This window comes from Ovis aries, chromosome 2, assembly GCF_016772045.2.
Source record: "Ovis aries strain OAR_USU_Benz2616 breed Rambouillet chromosome 2, ARS-UI_Ramb_v3.0, whole genome shotgun sequence".
Taxonomy (NCBI): domain Eukaryota; kingdom Metazoa; phylum Chordata; class Mammalia; order Artiodactyla; family Bovidae; genus Ovis; species Ovis aries.
In genome coordinates, this window is record NC_056055.1 from 55205750 (window position 1) to 55233130 (window position 27381).

Here is a 27381-nt window from a genome sequence, read left to right on the forward strand (position 1 = left end):
GCTGTCTAACCATCTCATCCTCTGTCACTATCTTTCCCAGTATCAGAGTTTTTTCAAATGAGTCAGCTCTTCTCATCAGGTGGCCCAAGTATTGGAGTTTCAGCTTCAGCATCAGTCCTTTAAATAAATATTCAGGCTTGATTTCCTTTAGCGTTGAATGGTTTGATCTCCTTGCTGTCCAAGGGGCTCTCAGAGTGTACTCCAGCACCACAGTTCAAAAGTATCAGTTCTTCAGTGCTCAGCCTTCTTTTAGGTCCAGCTCTCACATCCATACATGACTACTGGAGAAACCATAGGTTTGACTATACATACCTTTGTTGGCAAAGTAATGTCTCTGCTTTTTAACATGCTATCTAGGTTGGTCATAACTTTCCTTCCAAGGAGTAAGCGTCTTTTAATTTCATGGCTGCAATCACCATCTGCAGTGATTTTGGAACCCAAAAAAATAAAGTCTGACACTGTTTCTACCGTCTCCCCATCTACTTCCCATGAAGTGATGCGACTGGATGCCATGATCTTTGTTTTCTGAATGTTGAGCTTAAGTCAACTTTTTCACTCTTCTCTTTTACTTTCATCAAGAGGCTCTTTAGTTCTTCTTCACTTTCTGCCATAAGGGTGGTGTCATCTGCATATCTGAGGTTATTGATATTTCTCCTGGCAGTCTTGATTCCAGTTTGTGCTTCCTCCAGCCCAGTGTTTCTCATGATGTACTCTGCATACAAGTTAAATAAGCAGGGTGACAATATACAGCCTTGACATACTCCTTTTCTACTTGGAACCAGTCTGTTGTTCCATGTCCAGTTCTAACTGTTGCTTCCTGACCTGCATACAGGTTTCTCAAGAGGCAGATCAGGTAGTCTGGTATTCCCATCTCTTTCATATGAATTCTATGAATTTTCATATGATTTCATGAATCAGCCATAGGTATACATATATCCCTTCCCTTTTGAACCTCCCTCCCATCTCCCTCCCCATCCCACCCCTCTAGGTTGATACAGAGCGCCTGTTTGAGTTTCCTGAGCCATACAGCAAACTCCCATTAATTATCTATTTTACACATGGTAATGTAAGTTTCCATGTTACGCTTTTCATACATCTCACCTTTTCCTCCCTCTTCCCATGTTCATAAGTCTATCCTCTATGTCTGTTTCTCCATTGCTGCCCTGGAAATAAATTCTTCAGTACCATTTTTCTAGATTCCATATATGTACGTTAGAATACGATATTTATCTTTTTCTTTCCGACTCACTTCACTCTGTATAATAGGTTCTAGTTTTATCCACCTCATCAGAATTGACACAGACAGGAGTGGGATTGCCGGGTCATATGGTGGTTTTATTCCTAGTTTTTAAGGAATCTCCATACCATCTTCCATAGGGGCTGTATCAATTTACATTCCCACCAACAGTACAAGAGTATTCCCTTTGCTCCAGACCCTCTCCAGCATTTATTGTTTGTAGACTTTTTGATGAGGGCCATTCTGACTGATGTGAGGTGATATCTCATTGTAGTTTTAATTTGCATCTCTCTAATAATGAGAGATGTTGAGCATCTTTTCATGTGTTAATTAGCCATCTGTATGTCTTCTTTGGAGAAGTGTCTATTTAGGTCTTTTCCCCATTTTTTGACTGGGTTGTTTGTTTTTCTGGCATTGAGTTGTATGAGCTGCTTGTATATTTTGGAAATTAATCCTTTGTCAGTTGTTTCATTTGCTATTATTTTCTTCCATTCTGAGGGTTGTCCTTTCTGGCCTTACACTTAGATGTTTAATCCATTTTGAGTTTATCTTTGTGTATGGTGTTAGGAAGTGTTCTAATTTCATTCTTTTACATGTAGCTGTTCAGTTTTCCCAGCACCATTTATTGAAGAGGTTGTCTTTGCCCCATTGTATATTCTTGCCTCCTTTATCAAAAGTAAGGTACCCATGGGTGCATGGGTCTATTTCTGGGCTTTCTATCTTGTTCCATTGGTCTATATTTCTGTTTCTGTGCCAGTACCATACTGTCTTGATGACTGTAGCTTTGTAGTATAATATGAAGTCAGGAAGGTTGATTCCTCCAGCTCCATTCTTCTTTCTCAAGACTGCTTTGACTATTCAGGGTCTTTTGTGTTTCCATATGAATTGTGAAATTTTTTGTTCTAGTTCTGTGAAAAATGCCGTTTCTTAATTTGATAGGGATCATATTGACTCGGTAGATTGCTTTTGGTAATACAGTCTTTCTCACAATATTAACTCTTCGTACCCAGGAACATGGAACATCTCTCTGTTTATGTCATCTTTGATTTCTTTCATTTAGTGTCTTATAATTTTCTGTGTACAGTTCTTTTGTTGCCTTAGGTAAGTTTATTCCTACATATTTTATTCTTTTTGTTGCAATGGTGAGTGAGATTGATTCCTTAATTTCTCTTTCTGATTTTTCATTGTTCAGTTCAGTTCAGTTCAGTTCAGTCACTCAGTCGTGTCTGACTCTTTGCGACCCCGTGAATCACAGCACACCAGGCCCTGTCCATTACCAACTCTCAGAGTTTCATTGTTAGTTTATAGAAATGCAAGTGATTTGTGTGTATTGATTTTGTATCCTGCAACTTTACTAAAGTTACTGATTAGCTCTAATTCTCCCAGCAATCTTGATTCCAGCTTGTGATTCATCCAGGCTGGCATTTCACATGATGTACTCTGCATGATCCATGAAGGGGACATATACATATATTAACTTTTTTTTTTTTAGATTATTTTCCCATATAGGTCATTACAGAGTACTGAGTAGAGTTCCCTGTGCTATACAGTAGGTCCTTATTATCCCCCTAGGATTATAACCAGGTTTATCCAGGAGTCATCCAACTGGCTTTCCCAAAATTGTAACCAAGGGTGTGCAGGACCAGCTCATACAGCTCAGAGTGTGTGCCCACAATTCTGCATTCTGTGATGCCATGCTGGTAGCTTGAAATCAGCCATGGTGGAAATACTTACATCACAGAAATTGGCAAGTGCTATAAGTCAAAACCCACCTACCCCCTGGTTGAGCTAGTGGTTAAATATTTACCAGACCACTAGTTGTACATAATTCAAAATATACCTATCATTCAGGCTGCCCTAATGGCAACCCACTCCAGTACTCTTGCCTGGAGAATCCCATGGACAGAGGAGCCTGGTAGGTAAGTCCATGGGATCACTTAAGAGTCAAACACGACTGAGTGATTTCACTTTCACTTTTCACTTTCATGCATTGGAGAAGGAAATGGCAACCCACTCCAGTGTTCGTGCCTGGAGAACCCCAGGGACGGAGGAGCCTGTTGGGCTGCCATCTATGGGGTCGCACAGAGTCGGACATGACTGAAGCGACTTAGCAGCAATAGCAGCAGCATATTCGCTTGTTATAGGTAGAAGTTTGAAAACTCACCATCAATGGTCTTATCATTTTATTTCACATATCAAATAACAGACTGAACCTATAAAGATTTTTGTACAAACCTCAGTAACCTTCATCAACAACAAAGAAGACAGCTTGAAGTTGTCTATACATAATCAGAATGTGCATATTTTAATAGTTAACTTCATTCTAGTACAGTATTGAAAATGCTGCTATGTAGTAGGCATAGAACATATCTATTTTCAGCTAGCATCAACAAGGATTTTATCATTCCAGTAATTACTGTATCTAATAACACTGTCTTAGGTACTGACTCATTCTGGAAGCTTCAGTATCTTTCAGGCTTTAGATATTATAAGACCAAAATATTTTCTTTTAAGTCTTGCTGAAAGAGTTAATTCAGCTTCCTGTTCCAGGTCACTGACTCATTCTCTCCCAGCCTTCACCCTCCGCACACATACAAAGAAAGGCCATCAATAAGGTTCAAGCTTCTATTATGGAATATAAAGCAATAACATTTAAAATAGCACCTTGGAGGCCTGAAGGAGTTAACACATCTTTCAATAGTGCCTACTTTACAGCTCTGGAGTATTTTGGACCCTGAAAATCTGGATTATTATTCATTAAAAAAAAAAGTCCAGTTGGAGGAAAAACCTCATTCACTAAGCAATAAAGGATATGCTTGCAAATAACATTTGAAAATAAGATGACCAGAAACTTTTTGCTATAAACAGCAGGGATTTGAACTTAATCCACACCTAATTATGTGGCAAAATAAAAGATAAGATGGTTCCAGAATCAAGGACACAAGTCAACTTCAAAATGATGTTTCCTGGGCAGAACCCAGTGAGATCCCCTATGGAAAAATTCGATCTTTGCTAATCAGAACAGGAAGAAAAAGAAAGAAGTCTCACTATATCTACCAACCAGTGTATTTTTCATCATAATCCTGAGAATTTTCTGGGAACTCTGAAACCTTTCTGAGTTTTAGAGGTTATTCCATATGTTAATCAAGGTTATTTTGATTACAGGCATGACTGATTCTGTTTTCTAAAGATGTCCACATTAATATACATTCTGGTCACATGTTATTCTCACAATGTGATGGTAACATTCCTTCATTGAGAGGCAGCAGCCTTTTGAGCCTGGGTGGATCTTTGTATTGATAACTTCCTCCACAAATATGAATATGATAAGGTGGAAATAACACCACATGACTTGGGAAACTAGGTTATAAAAAGTGATACAGCCTCCACCTGGCCCTCTCTCCTTGGGTCTGTGCCTTTGGAGCCCTAAGCCTCTAGGGGAAAGTCCGCATACCCTGAAGCTACCATGATAAAGAGACCACAGATGGATAGAGAGATTTCCACATGGCTCCAACTCTTGCAGTCCCCAGCTGCTTGAGTCTTCCTAGGCCAGGGAGTGAAGAGTTCAGACAATTTTAGCCCCTGGCCTTCAAGCTGCGCTCACTGAAACCAAGCTGTAGCGGAAACAAGCTGTCCATGCTAAGCTCTGCTCAGAGTGCAGGTTTTTAGGCAAAATAAGTGTTCTTATTTTAAGCCACTAAATTTGGGAATGATTTTAAATCAGTTATTCATTCATTTTTGGCTGTGTTGGGTCTTCGTTGCTGCGTGGGCTTTCCCCTAGCCGTGGCGAGCGGGGGCTGCTCTTCGTTGCAGTGCATGCCCTTCCTATTGTGGTTTCTCTTGCTGCGGAGCACAGGCTCTAAAGTGCGAGGGCTTCGGCAGTTGCAGCATGTGGGCTCAGCAGTTGTGGCACACGGGCTTTGGTGCTCTGAGGCATGTGGGATCTTCCCAGGTTAGGGATCGAACTTGGTGTCTCCTACATTGACAGGTGGATTCTTTACCACTGAACCACATGGAAGCCCCTGGGGTGCTTTTTGTCATATAGCCGTTGTAGCCAGAACAGCAAGTAAGAGAAGCCCCTCGAGTTAGCATTATCAAAATAGTGGAGGTTAGAGTATAAAGGTTCCAGAGCAGCCAATGGCTGCCCAGGAGAGGCATGGCAGGGTCTCTGGATGGGTTGAATAGGAACTCAATTAGAAAAGCAGCAGAAGTCAATCAGCTACTTTGCTCCAGCGTCGTCTCTCTTCTCCTTCTGTCTTCTTCTCTGGTCTCTTACTTTATGGCCCTCACCTGTCGCCCAGAACATCTGCTTCCCTCTCTCTGCAGTCAGGGTTCTGACTGCCTATGGTGCGATAACACAGCTCTTGAGTTGTATGTCCTTGATTTAAGAGACCAGCCCATGCTAACTAGCATCCTTTTATTCCAGTGGTAAATTCCTGGGGGAGAGGATCTAATTGGCTGGCCTTGAGTCACATGTCTACTTCTGGTGCCTTCTGTCAACATGGAGAAGAGCCACATCATACCAACGTGGCTGCTACTCCCAACCCCCAACCTCCTGGAGAAGGGAGGCTCAGAGGTTTCCACATATAACAATAGGCCTTTTTACATTCTTGAGTCTTAGAAGGCATTTTGGATGTTTTTTTTTTTTGGTTGCTGCTGTTTAGTCACTATTTTTAGCTGTACATAAAACTCTACCATGGACTCCCTTTTAATTTGCTTGTTGTTTCTTTACAGACCTGCTTAAACAACCTCCTCCACATTCTCGTCCCATCCTCATGGTGATCTGAAAGGGTCCTTCTGGATCTCTACAACAACAAAGGAAGTGAAGGAGGTTGATGTGATCTCAAGGAGATGGGATTCAATAATTAATCTTTTCTATTTCATTTTTATTGTTTGAGGCACAATTTCTAATATGAACCTGACTCCTTGCTTTCCTACTTTTAGCTGTTAGGCCTCTGAGCAACTGGGCTGATTAGATATTACAGAGGCACTCAGGGAAACTGAGGATACTTGATGAACTTTAAAAACTTTCCTCCCATTAACAATTTCCCTTTGCCAACTATGGTGTTAAAAAGTCAGGATAGAGGTTATCCCCCAGGAAAGGAGAGACTCCTTGGAACAGAGCCTGGCCCATAGGATGCAATGTTAATTATTATTGCCATCACTACCATTACTATAAGTGCTATTAGACTGTAACAAAGTAAAATGAAAAAGCACCTGTATTCCTGCCTTTTACTATTCCATCCACTCCAGCTCAACAGCACCTACAACAATTCAGCAGGCGTTGGCTGACAGCCTCTATGAGTCAGATACACACACAGAGACCCTGGAGGCATATTTCTGGCCATTCCGGGTCCTCCACTACAGAGACTGACAGTGTCTGATGGCCGCATCCTTGGAAGATTCTGTGGTTCATTTCTTCCCTGGGTCACTGCTGGTACTGTTCAGAGTTTTACACATTCCAATCCTGAGCCAGGGCAAACCTAGGGAACTCCCCTGGCTGGGTTTCCTTGGTGGAGCCTGGCCAGGGCGGGAGGTGAAGCAGGACTGATTTGCTCTGTGTTTGTGTTCTGCGGCAGTGGTTGTGTTGTGTTTTCTTTCACCACGGCAGCAGTCAACTTTACCTGAATAGAAACACCCTGTGCGGTCCTTTGTAACACCAGTATTATTTTAAGGAAACATAAGGAGGTGGGACAAAAGAAAATGGCCATTAATCAAAACTCCAGTCCCACACAGCACTCTCCACAACAAGGTGCCTTTAGAACCATCCATGTTGAACAGTTGTCTGGGGGTCATTTGTAACCAAGGCACTGAGCAGTGGACAGGACCAAAAATGATGAGTTACCTCTTTCTGGATTCACGGTCACCGCTGTCCCCAGTAACTCCTGTTCTGCAGCTTGCTTCTGGCGCTGCACCGACAGATGAGTTGGGAACTCACTGAAATGAAATTGGTGAAAAACGTAAGGGAAACATTGCTTCTATGTAGGCACGCTTAATGTTCTATTGATGGTCTAAGCCCAAAATGAAAACAAAACAAAAACACCAAGACACTGAAGCAGTGTTTTTTCATTTATTTTCTCCCTCCCTTCCTGAAAAAGCAGCTTCCTGAGACCACCTTGATATATATTCCTCTTCCCTTTCAGATACACAATTGGGTGTTTCACAGCTTGGTTTCCTCCTGTCCTCACCTGGGCAGGTGCACAGCTGGGGAAAAGGACAAGGAGAGCTGGGAGAATGAGGGCTGCAATTTGGTAGGGAGCAGTAGGTCCCCCATCCCCTTCCTGCTGCACTGCAGCCTTGGCATGTTGGGGGGAGGAATCTTCCCACTTGGTTACTTCCAGGCAAGGTCATCAAGTGTTTAAGGGCATGAACGCCCAGTCAAAATGCTTGGGTTTGAATCCTGGCTCAGTCACTTTTCTTGAGGTTTGACCCATCTGTTGCCTCAACTTTCCCATCTATAAAATGGGAATAATAATACCACTATTACAAGTACTTCCTAGACTTGTGGTGAGATTAAATGAGTTAATATCTGTAAAACAAAACAGAGTCTTGCACATATTATCCACCCAATAAATGTGAGCTGTTACTATTATTATTACCTTGGAATATCTCCAAATCATGGTACATCATTATATTATATTATCGCCAAGCTGCATACCATAAAACCACCAATAAGCAATCATCAGCTTGTCCTTTTGCTAGTTTAGTTCCTAAACACTGTCATGTGATCCAAGGTGAGACACCTTGGGCTGACTTAAGTCACTGAAGACTAACGTGAAGTTCCAGGATTCTATTCTGCCAAGAATCCCAAGAATACTGCCATGGGAACTGTCAGATACACAAATGCAGACACTCACTGTAGCATTATTCATATGGTGGAAAACTGGACACAGGCTACATGCGGGATGATCTGAGGATGATTAGGTTAGGGACAGAAAATACTCCAAGTACCACCTAGCCATTAAGAGGGGTGCTTTTGCTGAATTTTTATGACAAGGAAATGCTCATGAAATAAGTATCAATTAAAAATGCGGCTTCAAAACTGTGTGCACAATAGGATCACATTTGGTAACTATATATGCACATTTGCAGAGAACACAAATGTCTAGGGAAATGCATGAAGATGCTATAACAGCAGGGTTTCCACAGGTAGAAGAACTCAGTACGTGGTTTTTATTTATATTTTTATATTTTTCGGTGTTCCATGTTTTACACACAAATACAAATTATTTTTATATTTGGGGAAAACAGTAAGTCATGAAACCAAAAAATTTAATAAAGACTCTTTCAGAAGACACACGGAGGAGTAACAGGAACTGAACCCTTGTTTCCTAAACTCCTACTCTATATTATTTTTGTAAGCCCCACACACCACCATATAAAGAGATAGATGTTGCTAACTCTTTAACTTAGTTTTGCTTTGAAAAGAAGGAAATCTCTCAGTTGAGAGAGAGAGAGAGAGGTGGGTAGGAGCAGTTAGGGAGGATAGCAAGGGCCTCTTAAGGTATAGGATACAACTTGGCATTGACTAATCATGACCACTTGTTATCACAACATTGGGTTGAAACATCGTTGGCCCAAAGCAAAATAAGAGAGAGCCATCTATCCTCTTTCGGAAGAAGTTAAAAAGAAAAGAAAGGAAAAAACACCAAACTTCTGTGGTTAAAAAGAAACAAAAGAAAAGGAAAACTAATGCAAATAGGACATCAAACAAATCCAAACAGACGAGTAACAGAATTCCCATGCCTCTTCAGGCAGAACCTTGCCAATAAACCACCCATTTTGAACCCGACACCTAATGAAAGATTATTAAGAAGAGCCTATTCTGCAAGCACTCAGAAATCATCAAGGAATGCCAGGGCATGGGTACTGCCCTCTGTCTGGGGACCAGGCCCCTGCAGCTGTATTCCCAGGAGAGAGTCTTGCAGGAGCTGTGCCTTGGCCTCAGGGGCAAGATTAATAAAATTAGGATTATTTATGATGCAGGAGTGATTTAATAATATTTTTCAAGAACCTGAAGGATTTATGTAGAGGAACTGCTGTTTTAGTAACTAAACCCTTTTGGATGGACTCCAAGATAAACCAGACTTGTCTGGCTTCCGCCCCGAATCCCTCCACCTCTCCCAGTTGCTCTTGGCAAATAATCTCTTCTACTTCGCTGGAGGGTGATGGTCAAGGGGATGACCTTGTTGGCTGCTTTATCAACCCTCACCTCCACCTCAAAATATCTCTTAGCTCCTCTCTTTTGTTCCTTCAAATCTCAGAGGAAGAATCAAGAGGGGAGGGGGTGCCTTCTGCATGCCAGGAGCTGGCAGACACATTACCTCACTGAATTCCCACAAACACTTTGTGAGGTAGTCATAATTATCCCTATTTTGCTTGTTAGTGGATAGAGGAAATTTATCCTCTTAGCAGCTGGTAGGAGAATTCCTCTTGGGGACAGAACCAGCTTTGTGAGGAAATGCCCTTGACTAGCCTCTTTTGGCTAAAGGGGGTATATAGGGAAATGGGTGGAGAATGGTGGTGGGCAGGGGCACTGTGGGCTCTTCACTCAGAAAGAAGGGAGGTAGATGAAAGGAAGAGGTTTAGAAAAATACTGTGGGGCACAGAATGACCCTATTCTCAAACGTATAGCTCTTCAAGTCTCCAATAAATTTCCTCAATTCATGAAGTGCTTGCTGAAAGAATTTTCTGAATGTGCTGGGTGGTGCAGCGTGAAACAGGAGCCTGATGTGTTTCACCTGAGATGGTGACAGGTGGCTCCGTAAGGAAATGTTTCCTAAATCAAAGAGTAGGAAGGGCCCACTTGACATCTGAGTTACATAAAGGTTAGGGGATAGGTGAGGGATAGTGGAACTGAGGCTCAGAGAAGTTAATCAACTTTCCTAGTATCACACAGCAGTAGTGCATATATTAGCAGAGACAAAATTGAACTCAGCTGTTTATCTCTGATGTCTTTTTTTTTTTTTTTGACACTATTCTACAGGCTGCAACGACATGGTTTCCCCTCACCAAAGCCAACTCTTCCACTGATAAAGTCCATCCACATGTAGGAAGAGTGTTCTTGTTGTCGTTTAGTTGCTCACTTGTGTTTGACTCTTTTCTGACCTCATGGACGGTAGCCCACCAGGCTCCTCTGTCCTCCGGATTTCCCAGGTAAGAATACTGGAGTAGGTAGTCATCCCCTCCTCTAGGAGATCTTCCTGACCCAGGGACTGAACCCACGTTTCCTGCATTGGCAAGCAGATGCTTTACCACTGAGTCACCAAGGAAGCTCACAGTAAGAGTTATTGTTGCTGTTCAGTCGCTCAGTCATGTCCAGCTCTTTGTGACCCCATGGACTGCAGCAGGCCAGGCTTCCCTGTTCTTCACCATCTCCCGGAGCTTGCTCAAACTCATGTCCATTGAGTCAGTGATGCCATCCAACCGTCTCATTCTCTGTAGTCCCCTTCTCCTCCTGCCTTCAATCTTTCCCAGGATCAGGATGTTTTCTAATGAGTCAGCTCTTTGCATCAGGTGGCCAAAGTACTGGAGTTTCAGCTTTAGCATCAGTCCTTCCAATGAATATTCAGGATTGATTTCCTTTAAGATTGACTGGTTGGATCTCCTTGTAGTTCAAGGGACTCTCAAGAGTCTTCTCCAACACCACAGCTCAAAAGTATCCATTCTTTGGTGCTCAGCCTTCTTTATGGTCCAACTCTCACATCCATACATGACTACCGGAAAAAACATAACTTTGACTATACGGACCTTTGTTGGCAAAGTAATGTCTCTGCTTTTTAATACGCTGTCTAGGTTGGTCATAGCTTTTCTTCCAAGGAGCAAGCATCTTTTAATATCATGGCAAGAAGTAGTGAGTATTTATTGAGTGTCTACTACATACCAGGCATTGTTGCAGGCATTAGCTCATTTGGTCTTCACCACATCACTGTGCATTTGAGAGTATAATTATTCACATTTTAAAATATGGAAACGGCTGCTTAGAGAAGGTAAGACACTGGCTCAAGCTCCTACTGTGCTATGTGGTGAAACCAGCCTTCGAACCAGGCTGTTGTGTTCTCTCATCTCCCATCCCTTTCCATGTCCTTCAGGAATGATTTCTCTAATGAACCCATCTAATTAACCCATTCTCTCCCTGTCACACCCTGGGCTGTACCCTGGGCTGGGATCCAGTAGAGTTTGTAGAGGCTGTGCAACACTGAAGAGGCTTTGATGAGCTCAGGGTAAAATCACTGTCCACAGCTCAGGTTAATTTCTCTAAAGGGCCAGTCAGTAAACATCCTCGGCTTTACGGTCTCTGATGCCACCTACTCTGCTGCTGTGATGTGAAAAGTAGCCATAGACGTAAATAAAACACAGCACAGCTGTGTTCCAGTAAGAATTTATTTATGGACCCTGAAATTTGAGTTTCATATACTTTTTATGCTTCACAAAATATTCTTCTTTTGATTTTTTTCCCCCAACCATTTAAAAAGGCAAAACCCATTCTTCTTCTCACAGAAGAATGGGAGGCAGGCTGGATTTGGCTCATAGGTGACAGTTTGGTGACCCCCAGTTTTACCAGTCCTCCTCCTTTTTGGCTCGGTACCAGCTGGGTCTGTGTCGAGGCTGAACAGCCTCCAGGCTGGGCTTTGATCCCTCCTGCCTCAGAATCACACGGGTTCAGTTCCTGAGCCTCTGTTCATTGCTCTCATGAGGAGCTCTTCTCCAATCCTACAGCTTCTCCTGCCAAAGCAGAAGAGAAGTTGTCTGCTGTCCCTCAAGGAGGAAGCCACAAAATAAGATGAAACTGCCATCACATAGATGACCCTGGTGAAGCCAAGCCCTGGGGACAGATTAAAGGAGGGTCACCCTAAGGCTACAAGGTTTGAGAATAACACGCTTCAAAAAGATAGAAGAAAAATCTTTAGGAAGAGTGAAGACATTCCTAAGAATCTGAGACCAAGGAAAGAATCCTGGAGCCAGAAATAGAAGTACATGAGGCAAAAGCCAGGGGGCAAGAGACAGTGGAACTGGTGAAGGACAGGAATGTAATTCAGCCCAGGGCCAGGGGGCAGCTTATATCCAGACCCCTAGAGAAGACCAACACGCGCTAAGGAAAGACTGAGAATTCATTAGCAATCTGGTATGTTTCAGGCACTATTGCTGGGTTCTTTATATATATTATCCTATTTAACCCTTCCAACACTCTAGTAAAAAAGACATAAAAAAAATCTCCTTGCATTTATTATTATTGTTTTACTTTTTGTCGGTGCTAGGTCTTCATCACTGCACACGGGCTTTCTCTAGTTGTGGAGCTTCTCATTGCGGTGGCTTCTCTTGTTGCAGAGCACAGCCTCTAGCTGTGAAGGCTTCAGTAGTTGTGGCACACAGGCTAAGTTGCTCTGTGGCAGGTAGACTCTTCCACACCAGGGACTGAACCTGTGTTCCCCTGCATTGGCAGGCAGATTCTTAACCACTGGACTACCAGAGAAGTCTGCATTTATTATTATTGATTGATTGTGCATCTTTCATACAACAGACATTGGGCCAGATGCTGAAGATATGTAACTAAGCAAAAACAGGTCTTGTACCTGCTCTCATGGAGACTCTAGTCAAGTACAGGACTTGGTAAATTTTTTCTATGAAGGGCCAGAGTAATTAGGCATTTTGAGCCGTAAAGTCTGCTGCAACTCAACTCTGCTACTATAGTACAGAAGTGGCCACAGATAATATGTAAATAAGTGGGCATGATTGTGCTTCAATAAAACTTGAAAATGTATATATTTTTTATTTAGCTGTACCGGGTCTTAGTTGAGGCATGCAGGATCTTCACTCTTCATTGCAGCATGAGGGATATTTTTAGTTTTGGCATGCAAATTAATTGTGGCATGCAGGATCTAGGTCCCCCCACCAGGGATTGAACCTAGGCCCCCTGCCCTGGAAGCACAGAGTCTTAGCCACTGAACCACCAGGGAAGTCCCTCGATAAAACTTTATTTATAAAAACAGACTGCAGGCCAAAGGTGGAAATAGTTTGCTGACCCTCGGTTTAGGAGAAGAGAAACATTAAGCAAAGAGTGACACAAATAACAATATTAAGTGTTATCATATAAGTTCCTCATAGTAAAAAAAAAAAAAAAAAAAACCCCTATAAACAGGAGGGATTTTTACTTATTCAGAGAGATCAAGGATTTCCTAGAGGGAGTGGACCTTACATCTAGATCTAGGCGTTACTGAAGAGGCAGACAAAACTATTGCAGACAGAAGATAGAGTATGTGCAAAGGCCCTGTGGTAGAAGGGAGCATGAAAAACAAGACTGAAGCAGATTTATGCAGTTGGAGCAGAAAGAGTAAGATCAGTGGACATAAGATGAAGCTGAAAAAGGCAGGTAGGGGCCAGACTACTAAGATCTATGGATCCTGTCAGGGAATTAGTCTCTATTTAAACACAGAAACTATGGCACAAGAAGTTAAGTAACGTGCAGTACACTGCATAGCTAGTGAAAGATAAGCTAGAGGAGTCTGTTTATCTCTAGACCCCAATTCTGTATTCTATTCACTTTGGTTTTATGTTTGCCTAGTCTTTAAAAATTTCCCTTTATGAAACTCCAAACGCTCTCAACTAAACTAAAAGGAAAGGGAATTTTGTTCACATGTAGGCTAGAAAGTTAGCAAGGCCTCGACATCAGCTGCAAACCAGAGTAAGCCTCGTAGAGAAGTCCTAACTACAGAGAAAGAAGTACAAGGATTGGGGATAGCTGTGTTCTGTACTCTCTTCTCATCTCTGAGGTTCATGGAGCCTTCTTAAATTGTTCTTTATATTCCATGACAAATAATGGTCTAGAGAATATCGCCAGACTCATTACCAGCTCTGACGTTCCTTCTTCATCTAGCCCCTGCCTACCTCTGTGGTTGTCATCACCACCTCGTTGGCCTCTCTCCCCTCTGAGAAAATTGAATGACTTGAAAATTTCCATGAAAACTCCACAGCTCCTCTTTAGTTCTTTCTCCTGGAAAGCCCTCCCTTTGTCTGGATACCTGCCCTTTTTTAAGAGTCAACCCAGCAATTACTCCTCAGGCCTCCCTTTCTGCAGGAAGCCTTCCTAGCCTCTTCCCCACCTAGCCAGAACACTGTGCTCCTGTTTGCTCCCACAGGTCCCTGAGTTAATTGCTAACATCCTGAACTACTGCTCGTGGTCAGCCTTCCCCACTGGACTCTGCCTGACAGCAAAGAACTTATCTGATAGGCATTTAACATTTTCCATGTAGAGGTTGACTTGCTGTTACTCCACTTGTTTCTGCTTCTTAATTATCCTCATATTTCTCCTTTCGAGTTCCTAGAGCCAGCAGTTCTCAAAGTGGGATTCCTGGTCTGACAGCATCAGCGACACCTGGGAACCTGCTAGACATGCAAATTCTCCAGCTTTCCTCCTTCTCACGAATCAGAAACTCTGGAAGGCCAGCAATCTGAGCTTTTCAGAAGCCTGCAGGCAGGTCTGCTGTGCACTAACATTGGAGAATCACTGCCTTGGAGGAAGTTACTGTTCATTAAGCTGCTGCTGGTTCCCTGAGCATGGCACCCAGTTGTTTTCAATCTGGAAAAGAAAAAGCGGAACTAAGGAAATGACAATTAGAGCTTTTATTACGCTGGTGTTTTAGAGAAGGAACGTTCTGACAGAGCATTTCAAATATGCGACTGGTTGAATGAAGGCTCTCCTTTAAAACAGGGCTGATTCTCCTCCAGTCTGGCTCAGTCCAGCTTGGGTGTAATCTTGCTGAAGGGCTGGGGTTTGGATGAGATAACCTCACCACCTACCTTCCAGCACTCAGGTTCTCTGCTTCTAAGATATTCTATACACTATGAACGATAGACAAGTTAGGAAGCAGAGCATTATTGCTAGGGGACTTTAGGCTTTCAATCCACAAGGAAGTATCTGCTTATTTTTTCCCCTCTCATAAGGTGAGTCTGCCACTCTACACTCGTAAAAAGAGATGACCGGGACCTTTTGAGAAAGGTAATTGTTTGGTTTTAGGTCATAAAAATGAATCCTTGCTTTGTTTTCAAAGGAACACGCTCTTCATGCAACCTGTACAAACTGAATGACAAGTAGGTGAGGTCTAAGATTGGAAAGATAAAACTTCCTTTGTTGATTTTTGGCCTAGAGCTGAAACAATGGGACAAAAGAGCGGCTTGTTGGTATAAGCCCCATAAAACATAATAATATTAGTCATGTAAACAGAAGAAAACAGGAGAGGCTTAATGAGATAAATTACACCAGTCACCACAGTAGGGATTAAAATATTCTGATAAAGCAAACACTAAAAGGTCCAAAAGAAAGGATAAAGGGAAGAGTGATAACTTCAGATTGGCGAAACAATGGATCCTTCTATCTCTCACAAGAGGAGCTTTCAGAGGCTGCCTCGGCTGACTGCGAGTGCCCATTAAGATCCCACTTTTCATCCAAAGAGAGAGAGAAAAAAAAAACAAAAAACTCCCTCTACTCAAACCAACGGCAGACAAAGCCAACATCTTCTTTTCTTCTTTTCTATTCTTTTTTTTTTACCTCTTCACAATTGTGAAGCAATCCATTTTGTTCTGGAAGTCTGTGAATGGAATAAAGGAGCTCACAGGTTTGCAACTCTCTATTAGCATTCTCCAGATTTGCTGGTCTGACTTCCAAAGTGTTCCCCAGCCTAAGGGAAAACAGATAACTTATGGATGCTTAAGACTAACCATGTACACAAATGAACAGCAAGTTTTTCAACCGGTTTCATAAGGATAGTTGAACATCTGAAGTACAGTGCATGGATTTTTGCTGTTTAATAGGGCTTGGTGTAGACAGTATGAGTGAGTGAAGTCACTCAGTCGTGTCCGACTTTTTGTGACCCCATGGACGGTAGCCTACCAGGCTCCTCTTTCCATAGGATTTTCCAGGCAAGAGTACTGGAGTGGGTGGCCATTTCCTTCTCCAGGAGATCTTCCCAACCCAGGGATCAAACCCAGGTCTCCCACATTGTAGGCAGACGCTTTACCATCTGAGCCACCAGGGAAGAGCCCATAGACAGTATATATCTATCTATACCTATATAGGTTTGACGTAGATAGTATATATTTGTATAGTTATCTTTTTAAAGTATACGTCTCTATCTATGAAGAAACAGAACTTTTTCAAAAGTTATAACAAGTAAACTCTGACTGGGTCACACATCTGTAAATTTCTTGGCAATGGTAATGAACGAACACAAGGTTGCCAAAACTCAGTGAACCTTTTAAAAACAACAGCAGCAACAACCAGGCTACCAGACCCAGTTTTAGGTCAAGAGCTGACAATACAACTGCTAGAGGAGGACTCCATCTGTGCTTTTCAGGAACATCCTTCCTGAGTGTCAAAAAACTGAACCTAGGTGTTTTCAAAATAGACTTTTGTGGGTATAGTTGTTTTTAAAAGTAACATGTACTCACTGAAAAAGATCCCGATGCTGGGAAAGACTGAAAGAAAAAGGAGAAAGGGGCAGCAGAGGATGAGATGGTTAGATAGCATCACCAACTCAGTGGGCATAAATTTGAGCAAACTCCGGGAGATAGTGAAGGACACAGGAGTCTGGTGTGCTGCAGTCCATGGGGTCGCAAAGGGTCAGACATGACTGAGCAACTGCACAACAACAACAACATGTATGCATTTGTTATGGAAAATATTAAAAATGCAGAGATATAAAAAAAAATTAAAGCAGTTTGTGATTATAAGACCTACATAAAGTCACACTTTGGCTCGTTTCCTTCTAGGCTTTGCTCTGTGCATATATTAAGATGTACACACATACACATATACACCAATTATCTAACTCAATATCATACTATGATATACTACATTTACGATTACACATTTATCGCTATATATTTCCTACTACAGAACCTACCTTTTTCATGTAACAATTATAAACATTTTCTTGCCAACAAAAACTTGAAAGCAAAGGTTTTAAATTGGTGGCCAATACATACATCTGATGGGCTCACAGGGTGTTCAGACACGTGGAACCCTGCTGATCCTGTGTGAGAGGACTGTGCTTCCACTTCAGCGCAGTTCTCACTGTGCCCTATGGTTCTCGAACTTAGACTGTCAGTTGCTGTTTGTAATTTCACGTATACTCTTTAAAAAATTAGGAACATGAAATAGTTCTCTTCTCCATGTCTTCATTTTATATCCAGACTACTATACTCCCTTTTATTACTGTCTGGCATCCAAATGTGGAATCCTTTTACTAAAGCATGCTTTGCAAAGGCTTTCAAAAACACTGCATTATATGACTTCCATAATATATTGATCCAAAATTCTGTTGTTGGACATCCAGTTTGTTGATATTACCAAAAATACTAAAAGGGACATCATTTTACATAATTTTGAAAAGGTGAGTGCCTAGAAGCAGAATTGTTTTTGAAGGGTAAGAATATTTTCAAACTTTTGATCTATACTTCCAAATGACTTTCAGAAAAATTGCCCAAATACATTATACTAACAGTGGAAGACTTTTCTTATTTCCCTCACTACACCAAATCATTACTTTTTTTTTTTTTTTTTGCCAATTTGAGAAGTTAAAAATGGCATTTCAAGCAGTAAATTAAGTGAAACAGATCAGACAGAGAAAGACAAATGCTACATGATCTCACTTATACAGGGAATCTGAAAAGAAAAAGGCATTTCATTTTTGCTTAATATGTATTTCATATTCATTTTTTCATATATATTGATAATTGTATTTCCTTTGGGAATTGTCTGTTCATGTGTTTGCTCATTTCTCTATTAAGATAGTCATAGTTTCCTGAATGGGTTATATAAAGTTTATATATTAATGATGTTACTTGATCATCTGTGCCACAGGATTACCCCATTTCTTTTCTTTTTAAGATTTTTTTTTGATGTGGATTATTTTTTAAAAGTCACCATTGAATTTGTTACAATATCTCTTCTGTTTTATGTTTTAGTGTTTTGGCCACATGGCATATGGGATCTTAGCTCCCAGTTCAGGGGTCGAACCCTCACTCCCTGAATTGGAAGGTGAAGTCTTAACCACTGGACCATGAAGGAAGTCCCTCCACATTTCTTATATTAATGTTTTCTTATGATCTCTTTTACCTGCTGAAGTATATAACATTCAAACGTGGCAATACTTTGTTTTTTTCCTTTGCTTTTATGCTTACAAAGTCCTCTATCTTGTGATCCGGTACAATTTCACCTCTATTTTCTTCTGTTCTTGTATGGCCTCTCGTTTTACATTTATGCTTGCAGTAACTCTCTTGCCCTCTCAGCAACGACACAGGGGTCTGCAGTAAAACATTCTGTTTCTTGGTTCTGTGCATTGCATTATCCAGAGACACCTATTACTTCTCTATATTCTCAGTCTTATAATGGCTTCTAGCATTTTTGCAATCTTTTAAACAAATATTTCTTACACTGATATGTGCACAAAGGGTAATTTAGAGAATACCTTAACATGCAGTTGTCCTGCTCCCTAAGGTAGGTCCCAGAAATATGCGTGTTCACCAAGCATCTGAAGGAATTTTTCTGCAAAGTGGTGCAAGAACTGTTCAGTCCTATTATCCATTTGCTCATGTCTATATTTATACCTGTATGTCTACACAGATCTATCTCCCAGTTTCCCTGCCCCAAATCTGAATGAGATTTTTCCCAGAAGCTCTGGTACCTACCTGTGGATGATAGTATTTAGAAACTAAGACCTGGGCACTAGGTATACTTATAATTATCTTGTCTTACTTTTAACTCTTTCCTTGACCACCGTCCCAGCAGTGGGATTATTGGATTAGAGAAGAGGAAATATTTTATGGCATTTGATTCAATATTGACAAAGGTATAACCAGTCCATTTGTGGGCTCTGTTGGGATACATACCATTGCCTGTCTTCCCCCAAACAGTGTCAGTCGCTAATATTACAGCCTTAGCATTACCTAACAGTGTCCTCTTGATATTAGAACTTCAGGAAGAGGTTCTGAGGAACAGCTCCTGTCACTGCCCTCTCTATCCCTCCAGGGATCTTTGCCATAAGGTAGAACAGACACACACTGAACAACAGTCAAATGGGGAAAAGAACCAGCTGGGCAAGTGCCATATCCAGCTCCCACACCCACCCCCTTCCAATGTGTCTCTGATTCATTTGGAGAGAAAGATGGGGCCAAGACCAGGACTCCTAAACAAATCTTCCTACTTTGCTTTGTTTCCTTAGTCTAAACATCCTCAGAAGGCACCGGGAAGGCCAGCCTGGCCCTTCACAATAGCAGGAAGCAAAGAAGAAAAAGGTTAAACAAAGCTTCTTGACTGCAATGAACAGTAACATAACCCTTCAATAAATGTATCCTAGATTATCATATTGGGGGGAATGGAAGACAGTAAGGGAGGTGGTCAAGAAAGGGGTAGAAAGGGGGCAGAAGTACAAGGGCAAAAGGGAGTCCCCCAGAGTTACCATCTGTGATGAGATGGGCGGCTGGGGGCAATCCTGTCTCCAAGAAGTGCCACCAGGCACACTATCCAGCCATGTCTGTCCTCCCTTCCCTATGGTGACTCAACTCAAACTAACTCTACAGGGGGCCAAGAAGCCCTGAGAAAGAACAAGTCTTGCTACAGGCTGTTTCAATTTCCTTAAGGACCAGAAGAAAAAAGATGCCAGGGAAGAATCAAAGCAGGTGTGGTTTGTCTTGACAAATCTTACACCAGTTCAAAAACATGCCATTTCTGTGTTGTTGCTACTGTCTCTGAGTTTAAGAGAGCACTCTTCTTCTAAGACTTTTCTCATGCTCCAGGCGACAGGAACTCTGACCATCTCCAAACTGGACTTCTCTAGGTTCAGCTCCTTCAGTTAAACCCAGAGGTTAGGCTTTGGCTCAAAGTGGTAACCCACCTGAGGGGTGGCAGGCACCCAGGGTGAGGGATGCTGACTACAGAGTATCTCTGCCACCTACTAGCTAGTGAGACTTGAGGAAAGCCAGAAACTCTCTGACAAGCATAGGCAATGTATTAAAAAGCAGAGACATTACTTTGCCGACAAAGGTCCATCTAGTCAAAGCTATGGTTTTTCCTGTAGTCTTGCATGGATGTGAGAGTTGGACCACAAAGAAGGCTGAACACCGAAGAATTGACGCTTTTGAGCTGTGGTTCCGGAGAAGACTCTTGAAAGTCCCTTGGACTGAAAGGAGATCAAACCAGTCAATCCTAAAGGAAATCAATCCTGAATATTCATTGGAAGGACGGATGCTGAAGCTAGAGCTCCAATACTTTGGCCACCTGATGTGAAGAGATGACTCATTAGAAAAGACCCTGATGCTGGGAAAGATTGAAGGCAGGAGAAGAAGCGAATGACAGAGGATAAGATGGTTGAGTAGTATTACTGGCTCAATGGACATGAGTTTGAGCAAGCTCCGGGAGATGGTGAAGGACAGGGAAGCCTGGCCTGCTGCAGTCCATGGGGTCGCAAAGAGTCAGACATAACTGAGTGATTGAACAACATCAACAACAAAGCAACTTTCTGCGACTCATATTCCATATGTGAAATAGAGATCCTCTAGTCAGAGTTCTCTAGAGATAAACAGAGCCAATAGGATGTGTATATATATATGTGTGTGTGTGTGTGTGTGTGTGTGTGTGTGTGTGTGTGTGTGTGTATAGAGAGAAAGAGAGAGAGAGAGAGGAGAGATTTATCAAAGGAACTGGTTCACATGACTGTGGAGGATGAGAAGCCGCATGTTCTGCAGTCTGCAAGCTAGAGAACCCATGAAGCCAGTGTGTAATTCAGTCCAAGTCCTAAGGCCTGAGAACCAGGAGCATGATGTTGGGCAGCTTAAGATGTTTGTCTCAGCTCAAGCAAAGAGAAAATTTGCCCTTCCATGTTGTTCTATCCATTGGATGATGCCCACCCATATCGGTAAAGACTATTTTTACTTCATCTACTGATTCAAATGCTAACCTCTTGCAGAAACATCCTCAGATACAGCAGAGATAATGTTTTAACATCTATCTGAGCATCCCATAGCCTAGTCAAGATGACACACAAAATTAACCAGCACAGGAGGTGATAACATACTGACTTTAGAATCATTGTGAAGAATAGATGAATTCACACATAAAGTATTTAGACCAGTGAACTCATGGATGATGGCTAGAAAATGAAGATAATTATAAGTAGGACTATAAAGCTGCCAAAAGGCATCTTCCTTCAACCTGCCATGGAACCTGAAGATCCCCTTTTGATCACTCCTACAATTTTCAGTGGTCCCCAAAGTATGCTTCAGAGGATGCAAGTATTTCAGGGTCTGGGCCAAAGTAACTCACTGCTAAAAGTGACAATGACAGCTTTCCCTGTACCCATTCTTCACCAGCTGCAGACCAAATTAAGCGATACAAATTTTAAACTTAAATCTTCATCCTACCTATAAGTTTCTATACCTTTGGTGCTATAAGTGTTTAGAAGGAATTAAGGGGTAGAAAATAAATATTATTGGCAAAACTCAAAGACAGTTGCTCAAGCCTAGCTCAATAGCCAGATGATTTTTCATGAAGCTGTACTCAATGGTTTTTACTTTAGACTGAAGATGGGTGAGTCATTTTTTGCTAGTAATATTAGTTTTTATGTATATGAGAGAATGAAATATATCTGTATTTGGTTGTGCCCTAGCACGAAATAGAATCAAGGCTCAGTGCAACCTGAAAGAATGAGTCTCTCGGAAAAGTATTATATGTCATCATGATACCATCTCCAGGTACATGGCCCCACTAATCCCTACAGGGCTCACCGAATATAACAATCATTTGACCCTTAGCATGCACTGTTTTAAAGTTGTTTTTTATTTTTTATTTTTATTATTTGTTGTTGTTCAGTCGCTAAGTTGTGTCAGACTCTTTGTGACCCCATGGACTGCAGCACACCAGGCTTCCCTGTCCGTCACCATCTCCCAGACTTTGCTGAAACTCATTTCCTTGAGTCAGTGATGCTATCTAACCATTCATCCTCTGCTGTTCTCTTCTCCTTCCGCCTTCAATACACAGTTTTAAAGCATCAATTCTTCAGTGCTCAGCGTTCTTTATGGTCCAACTCTCACATCCATACTTGACTACTGGGAAAACCATAGGTTTGACTACATGGACCTTTCTCGGCAAAGTGTTGTCTCTGCTTTTTAATACACTGTCTAGATTTGTCAAAGCTTCCCTTCCAAGGAGCAAGAGTCATTTAATTTCATGGCTGCAGTCACCATATGCAGTCATCTTGGAGCCCAAGAAAAGAAAATCTATCACTGTTTCCACTTTTTCCCCTTCTATCTCTCATGAAGTGATGGGACCGCATGCCATGATCTTAGCTTTTTGAATGCTGAGTTTTAAGCAAGCTTTTTCACTCTCCCCTTTCACCCTCATCAAGAGGCTTTTTAGTTCCTCTTCACTTTCTGCCATTAGAGTGGTATCATCTGCATATCTGAGGTTGTTGATATTTCTCCCAGCAATCTTGATTGCAGCTTGTGATTCATCCAGGCCGGCATTTCGCATGATGTACTCTCCATATAGGTTAAATAAACAGGATGACAATATACAGCCTTGTTGTACTCCTTTCCCAATTTTGAACCAGTCCATTGTTCCATGTAAGTTTCTAACTGTTATTTCTTGACCTACATACAGGTTTCTCAGGAGACAAGTAAGGTAGTCCGGTATTCCTATCTCTCTAAGAATTTTCCACAGTTTGTTGTGCTCTACACAGTCAAAGGCTTTAGCAGAGTCAATAAACAAAAGTAGATGTTTTTCTGGAATTCCCTTGCTTTCTCAATGATCCAACGAAAGTTGGTAATTTGACCTCTGGTCCTGTGCCTTTTCTAAACCCAGCATGTACATCTGGAATTTTTTGGTTGACGTAATACTGAAGCCTAGCTTGAAGGATTTGGAGCATAACTTTACTAGTATCTGAAATGAACCCAACTGTACGATAGTTTGAACATTCCTTGGCATTGTCCTTCTTCAGGATTGGAATGAAAAATGAACTTTTCCAGTCCTGTGGCCACTGCTGAGTTTTCCAAATTTGCTGACATACTGAGTGCAGCACACTTTCACAGCATCATCTTTTAGGATTTTAAATAGCTCAGCTGGAATTCCATCACATCCACTAGCTTTGTTTGTAGTAATGATTCCTAAGGCTCACTTGACTTCACACTCCAGATGTCTGGTTCTAAGTGAGGACCACACTATCTTGGTTATCCTGGTCATTAAGACCTTTTCTGTATAGTTCTTCTTGTATTCTTGCTACCTCTTAATCTCTTCTGCTCCTGTTAGTTCCTTACCATTTCTGTCCTTTATCACGGCCATCCTTGCATGAAATGTTCCTTGATATTTCCAATTTTCTTGAAGAGATCTCTAGTCCTTTCCATTCTATTGTTTTCCTCTACTTCTTTGCATTCTTCACTTAAGAAGGCCTTCTTATTTCTTCTTGCTATTCAACTCTGCATTCAGTTGGGTATATGTTTTGCTTTTTTATTAGTACTCATCATTTAAAATATAAGTTTGTAAAAGCAGAGTTGCCATAAGATCCAATAATCCCATTCCTGGGCATATAGCCAGACGAAACTATAATTCAAAGCGATACATGCACGCCTATGTTCACAGCAGTGACATTCACAATAGCCAAGACATGGAAACAACATAAATGTCCATCAACAGGTAAATGAATAAAAAATATGTGATATATATTAATATCTACACATATATATATATGCATGCATCCTTGGAAGAAAAGTTATGACCAACCTAGGTAGCATATTCAAAAGCAGAGACATTATTTTGCCAACTAAGGTCCGTCTAGTCAAGGCTATGATTTTTCCTGTGGTCATGTATGGATGTGAGAGTTGGACTGTGAAGAAGGCTGAGCGCCGAAGAACTGATGCTTTTGAACTGTGGTGTTGGAGAAGACTCTTGAGAGTCCCTTGGACTACAAGGAGATCCAACCAGTCCATTCTGAAGGAGATCAGCCATGGGATTTCTTTGGAGGGAATGATGCTAAAGCTGAAACTCTAGTACTTTGGCCACCTCATGCGAAGAGTTAACTCATTGGAAAAGACTCTGATGCTGGGAGGGATTGGAAGCAGGAGGAGAAGGGGATGACAGAGGATGAGATGGCTGGATGGCATCACAGACTCGATGGCCGTGAGTCTGAGTGAACTCCAGGAGTTGGTGATGGACAGGGAGGCCTGGCGTGCTGCGATTCATGGGGTCGCAAAGAGTCAGACACAACTGAGCGACTGAACTGAACTGAACTGATGTATATATACAATGGAATATTACTCAGCCATTAGCAAGAATGAAATAATGCTATTTGTAGCAACATGGATGGACCTAGAGATTATCTTGCTAAGTGAAGTTAAGTCAGAAAGAGAAAGACAAATACCATATATCATTTATATGTGGAGTATAAAATATGACACAAATGAACATACTTATAAAAGAGAAACCAACTCACAGACATAGAGAACAGACTTGTGATCGCCAAGGGGCAGGGGGAAAAAGGAAGGGAGAATTGGGATTAACCAATGCAAACTATTATACATAGGCTGGATAAACAACAAGGTATATGGTATAGGATAGGGAACTATATCCAATACCATGTGATACATCATAAGAGAAAAGAAAATGAAAATAGAATACATATATGTATAACTGAGTCACTTTGCTGTATAGCAGAAATTAAATACAACATTGTAAATCAACTATACTTCAATAAAATTAAGACAAAGTATAAGCTTGATTTCCCAGCTATACTGCATGCTCTCTGAGACAGGAATTAATGTTTATATAGCTCCTGATGTCCTCAAAGCCTAGGACAGAAACTGTGTTTTTGGTATATCCAAATAAACATATTGGCTTATAACTTGCTACCTGGAATGAATTATGCTTCACAACTTTTAATTTTCATTTAATCCCCCATTGGAATTGGAATTGGAACATTGGGTAGCTAAGCTAAGCCTTAATGGCTAAGACAGTAGAAAATGTCCACCTACTGAGGATCAACAGCCCAGTTGAACAGATCTAGATGGATCATGAAAAGGTCTATAACTAGAGCCTCATGAGTAGGGCATTAATCCTTATAAATGAGTTATGGCTGGAAAAAAACCCACTTCACCAAAGAAATTCCATTCACTTTAAAGGCTTGCTGGGTTGCAAAGGAATTGTACTTTTCTGGTTTATAAAGCTAATATTTGAAGAAGCTGTTTCCCTACTGATTCCTTTTACATAGAGAAAAACCTGTACAGACCACTGAGCTAAACCCAGTGAAACAAAATCCATGAGATTCCTTCTGGGTAGCTGATGAAATTGTAGAACTATGCAGAATCCTTTCAAAACACTTTTCAAGAATGTGAATGATAGGGTCCACAGAAGGAACATCTTAGGCTCTTTTTCACACTGGAAATAAAAAATTCCCATCATTAACGTCTTCTATCCACAACCAATACTCACACCCTGGCCTTTCCCCGAACCCATGTTTTTTTTCCATACTCAACCTAAAAGGATATTGGAAATGAGAATACTTCATTCATTCCTGGGAAAAATTTCCTAATTTTAGCCCAGTGTAACTGTGGATCTTCTAGTCCATGCTGGTCCTAATGTCTGCTAATCTATCGTGTGAACATGCTTACTGAAAAAGAGGGCTGTTTCCAGGGATTTGTCTGAAGACATAAGATACAAGTTGACAGACTGCAAATTCTAGGTATGCCTCCCACTTGACACTGAAGGAATTCTTACTAAGTAAAATTTAAGAACTAAGTACCACCTTCTCCTTGTTCATTATCCCTTCCTCTTCTCCCCTCCCCCACAGCTGGCAACTCTGTACTGTTCACAGCGTAAAGATAGGCTTTGTTCTTTCCTCCTAAATGGAGCTCCTCCTTAAATGGCTGCAGTGGGGGAAGGGAGCGGCAGTGATGTAAAAGCTGCGAGAACTGGTCTATGTACACAGCAATGCTAAGCATACTACCCTTTATAAATCATGAGGATTTTGTTTTCCTGTTTTGTTTTTTTTTTAAAGCCTGATCTGGGTAGCCAAGTTTGTTTACCCAATGATCTAATTGTTCCTTACTGTAAAAAGCGAAATCTAGAAAGAAAAATCCCTTCTCTTTTTCTTTTATTCTCCTCACAAGTGAATGTCTTGTATTTCAATTTTTTTTTTATCTTTCTAGAGTAGCCCTGATTTCAAACAAAAGATGTCAAATGAAGAAAGACACATAGAAGAGGTCCTAAAGAGTCCCTTGGTCGACAGAGAATTGTTGGATTTAAAGATATTTGAGACTGACTTCTACCACAGAACAGCAATTCACGGCCATTAGGATTCTTACTTAGCCAGGGCTCATCAATTCTCACTAAACTCTATTCACAGATTGAGAGACCTCAGCCATTGCTAATAAAATAGATGATGTGAAAGGAAAGTGGAAGTTCCCAGTTCAAAAAGAATCCTAGGGCAGATCACATTCCTCAAAAGAATTCAGTTAATATCTAATTGATTTCCTAATCCCTATATGTGTTTCTCAAGGTCTTCTCAACACACAACTTCACATTCATAGGGTGAGATGGTATGACACTTGAGCATATTTGAGACATAATTTCATTAACCTCTTGCTGGTAAGCCACATTTTTCTTGTTATATTACCTAAATGATGGAATTCAGGGGATTTAGCCATCCAAAATAGCCACTGTATGTTGCTCATGATTTGTTTTCATCATACTACTCCCACACCAAATTGCATTTTCACTTCCAAAAAAATTTATTTAATTATTTAATCTTTTGACTGTGCTGGGTCTTTGTTGCTGTGAGGGCTTTCTCAGGTTGCAATGAGAAAGGGCTCTTCTCCAGTTGCGGTGCGCAGGCTTCTCATTGCAGCGGCTCCTCTGGTTGCCAAGCACAGGCTCTAGGCACAAGGGTCTCAGTAGCTGCAGCTCCTGGGCTCTAGAGTGCAGGCTCAGTAGCTGTGGTGCAGGGCCTCAGTTGCTCTGCAGCATGTGAGATCTTCCCAGACCAGGGATTAAACAGTATCCCATCCAGTGTCCCTGACATTGCAAGGCAGATTCTTAACCGCTGGGCCAGCAGGGAAGCCCCTTCACTTCCAAAAAGATATGTGTACCAGTAACATTTTTTCTT

The 27381-nt window shown here is 41.4% G+C and overlaps 1 protein-coding gene and 1 long non-coding RNA gene across 6 annotated transcripts in view; one reads left to right on the top strand and one right to left on the bottom strand.

Moving 5' to 3' along the window:
- The window catches only part of LOC114112973 (uncharacterized), a 41093-nt gene extending 15967 nt beyond the window's left edge, over positions 1-25126 (top strand). The window contains exons 2-3 of the long non-coding RNA XR_006058642.2: positions 5972-10393; positions 14553-25126. This is a non-coding gene — a long non-coding RNA (uncharacterized LOC114112973). The remainder of the gene's footprint in view (positions 1-5971; positions 10394-14552) is intronic.
- Positions 1-27381, bottom strand: part of LOC121818625 (spermatogenesis-associated protein 31D4-like) — a 201702-nt gene that overhangs the window by 160528 nt on the left and 13793 nt on the right. For 3 of the 5 annotated variants that reach the window (XR_009599544.1, XM_060410898.1, XM_060410897.1), the window contains exon 2: positions 7083-7174. The gene's annotated coding sequence lies outside the window, so the exon portion shown is untranslated. Of the gene's footprint in view, positions 1-1231; positions 6043-7082; positions 7175-27381 lie in introns of those variants that run through there. The other 2 variants (XR_009599545.1, XR_006058641.2) reach the window with 1 other exon arrangement.